Source organism: Gorilla gorilla, chromosome 14 (genome assembly GCF_029281585.2).
Source record: "Gorilla gorilla gorilla isolate KB3781 chromosome 14, NHGRI_mGorGor1-v2.1_pri, whole genome shotgun sequence".
Lineage (NCBI taxonomy): Eukaryota > Metazoa > Chordata > Mammalia > Primates > Hominidae > Gorilla > Gorilla gorilla.
In genome coordinates, this window is record NC_073238.2 from 22,991,073 (window position 1) to 22,995,050 (window position 3,978).

General features: G+C 36.9%; 1 pseudogene; it reads right to left on the reverse strand.

The window, feature by feature from the left end:
- Positions 1 to 832: 832 nt before the first annotated feature.
- LOC129526384 (putative vomeronasal receptor-like protein 4) lies at positions 833 to 2,065 on the reverse strand (annotated as a pseudogene).
- Between the last annotated feature and the right edge of the window lie 1,913 nt (positions 2,066 to 3,978).

Consider the following 3,978-nt stretch of genomic DNA (forward strand, 5'->3'; position numbering starts at 1 on the left):
ATGAACCTGAAGGACATTATGTTAAGTGAAATAAGCCAGACATAGAGAGACAAATAACACAGGAATTTATTAAATGTGGAATCTAAACAAGCTTATCTCTTAGAAGTAGAGAGTAGAGTGGTGGTTACCAGAGCCTGTGGTGGTTAGTGGGGAGGACAGGATGGAAAAATATTGGTCAAAGAAAACATAATTATTATTAGATAGAAGAAATATATTTTACAAGATCTGTTATGCAGCACGGCAGCCATACTTAATTATGATATATTGCAGTCCTGAAAAATGAAAATGTAGTTGATGTTAAGTGTTTTCACCATAAAAAACAATAACTTTTAGATCATGCATTTGTTAATTAGCTAGATTTAATCATTTTATAATCTATATGTAATTCAAAACATACATAATAAACTTACACAATGTTATTTTCAATTAAAAACAAATTTTAAAATTATGCTTAAAAATTTTTTATTCAAGCTAGAATTTGAATATAGCTAAATATCTTCAATAAATAAGAAAAATTAAAATAATTTCAAAAATTAAAACTAAGAGATTTGCTTGCCAATAGGAGCCGCGTAAGAGTGTACTCAAGAAGAAAATAACATTTTCCTGTATAAAGGTAAAATTAAAATGAAGGGGTGAGAGACAGACCTTGAGAATACAAAATCATAGTGGACATTGAACTGAGGAAAGCACACAGTTCTTGGCACCAAAAAATTAAAAGATATTGAGATATTATAAAAGTACAATTCACATGTTTTATTTAAATCAGAAAGAAAATGATGTGCTTTTTGTATAATTTAATTGATTACAAAGAAATAATTTTTAGAAAATTTTATCACCAACTTGTTAAAAATAGATGGCACTTCCATTGCAACTTTTGCAGAATATTGATGATTCTTTTATCAGATCTGATTAGCACCAGAGGACTGACAGTGGCATAGGCATTGACCACAAACTTGTGGACACCATAGGTGACAGGGCCAATTACCCATAACAGCACTGTGGATGATGAGAGGATGAAGTCCACTGAGTACATCAGCACAAAGAAATTCACCAGCATCAGGATGGTCTTGGTGGCCATTTTCACTAGAGAGGTCCTTAATATAAGGCTGCTGCTGTGAAAGTGCTGGGAGTGCCTCTGATGCCTGGACAAAAGAATGACCATGTATATACTTGAGAGCAGCATGACTCCTATGAAGAAGGCATCTCTGGATAATGACAGCATAAGAAATAGCGCCCTGATGAGGACATTCATTGGGAAAAATGTGCAATATTTGCTGATATTCAAAATCATCTGGGTCATTGGAATAACCTACAGCGTAGATTATCATGTAACTGCTGAAAGACAAATTGCTAAACCAAAAAACGAATAAGCCCAGGATATCGTATTTTGTAAATTTATGTTTAAATCTCACCAACCAGGAGGTGCTGGGGCTGATGGTAATGGCCTGGAGCATGCTCAGGAGGCAGGTGGTGCAGATTGAGAGGCCTCTCATCACCTTGTGCAGATAGAAGAAAGCTTTAGGCTGGGCGCGGTGGCTCACGCCTGTAATCCCAGCACTTTGGGAGGCCGAGGCGGGTGGATCACGAGGTCAGGAGATCGAGACCATCCTGGCTAACACGGTGAAACCCCGTCTCTACTAAAAAATACAAAAAAAATTAGCCGGGCGTTGTGGCAGGTGCCTGTAGTCCCAGCCACATGGGAAGCTGAGGCAGGAGAATGGCGTGAACCCGGGAGGTGGAGCTTGCAGTGAGCTGAGGTCGTGCCACTGCACTCCAGCCTGGGCAACAGAGTGAGACTCCGTCTCCAAAAAAAAAAAAAAAAAAAGAAAGCTTTACATCTAAAGTTATTCTGAAAATTCAGTGACTCAAACATGTCTGGAGACAAAAACTCCATTGCAGTGAAGAGCATCACTAGGTGGACAAAGGCCAAATGACAGGTGACCAGGTCATGGGTCTTAGGCCTGTGATCCTGAAAGAATGTAAAAATGTGGAAGAGAAGATGGAAGATGTTGGCTAAGACTCTAATGCTAACTTGACAATTAAAGGCATTTTTAAAAGATAACATAAGTGAAAACTGTGTTCATCCTAATGGCATAGAAGAAACATATTTTGTAGATCTGGAAAAAAATGACTTCATATCATCAATGTTCTTTCTTCAGTGTTTGAAATTATTACCATCATTATTATTTTTATTTTACTCACTTATTCTTGATTAACCTTGACACTAAATTCTTGATAATGTACCCCCTGCACTCTTTTCTAAGCCAAATAATTATATATATATATAATTATTACTCTCTATATATAATGAATACATTTACAATCATGCCTGTATAGGGTGCACACTATCTGTATTCCTAATGCCCTTTGCCCTCCATCTTTAGAAATCAATTTTTGTTATTTTGTGTTCTCTCATTTTATTTTTAGCACCCAATTCAGTGACAGGCATATAAAATGAATCACATTTGCACAGTTGAATTGAATAAAATGTATGCTAAAGTGGAAAGACTCACTAAAGCAAACAATTAAAAATATATCCAATTGAGTCTTTCTCATGATCTATCACTTTGATACGGTTTATTCTTCACTCTTCCATGGTTTTTGATGCTTATGATTCTACTGGGCCCACCATGATAATTCATAATAGTCATAATAGTCTTCTTATTTTTCATCAGCATATCAGCAATTTTGATCCCATTTGCAACCTTAGATTCTCTTTTCCATGAATTGTAATGTATTTCCAGTATCTAATATCTTTTTTAGGGAGTGGGGAACATTATTCGGTTTATCCAAACCCTAATTAACTGTATGTCTTAGAAATGGTCCTGGTGCTTTCCCAGTTTAGTTCACATCCCAGAGACTTATCATGTGAACTCTCTTCATCTCAGAACAAAATTTTTAATATTTGCCTCTCAGTTATCAACAAGATAAACACTACTTTTAATCATTTTATTTCAACCAAGAGGTTGCATTAAAATAGTCACACATGGTTCTTTTTCCTGAGACTTTACTTGATACAGGAATGTCAGTCTCCAATGAGAAAGATAATGCCTCTCAAGTTTTCTTGGGATATCCTCAATACCGTAATACCTTGTAAAATTTTGCAGAACAATTTTGCAGTTGCCATTTCATGTTATTTGGCCAGGATTCAGGTAGCATTGTATCATTTTGCTTTAATCCATGGGTAAAAACAATTTAGCTTCATGCATGAAATATAAAAAACAGTAAATTAGCACAGACTTGGGGGTGTATGAAGGTGTGTCTGGTTATATATTTAAAGTCATTTATCATTACACTGTCCCCTAAATAAAAATATGAAAGGCAATGCAAACATCTTGACACTTAGTATTCTTGTCTAATAAACACAAGTGACTGAGGTAAAAAATATTGCTCTAAAACCACTAGATATGTTTGGTTTTATAAAGGAAATATCATCTAGGTGATTAAATGGTTATTACTCTCTCTACAAAACTGTAGTAAGTGAATCCATGTATCATAAATGTCAGAATCAAACAATGAAAAGTTCCCACCAACATGCGTCTGCACCATCAGCATGGTTGAGTTCTGCTTGCAAGTTGAAATCAGAAAAAAAAAAAAAAACAAGGGGAGGCACCAAGATGGCCAAATAGGAACAGCTCTGGTCTACAGCTTCCAGCACTATCAACACAGAAGACAGATTATTTCTGCATTTCCAACTGAAGTACCTGGAACTGGTTGGACAGTGGGTGTAGCCCATGGAGAGGGTGAGCTGAAGCAGGGTGGGGCATCACCTCATCCAGGAGGTACAAGGGGTTGGGGGATTTCCCTTTCCTAGTCAAGGGAAGCCATGACAGATGGTACCTGGAAAATTGGGACACTTCCACCCTAATACTGTGCTTTTCCAACAGTCTTAGCAAATGGCACACAATGAGATTATATCCCGCACCTGGCTCGGAGGATCACATGCCCATGGAGCCTTGCTCACTGCTAGCGCAGCGG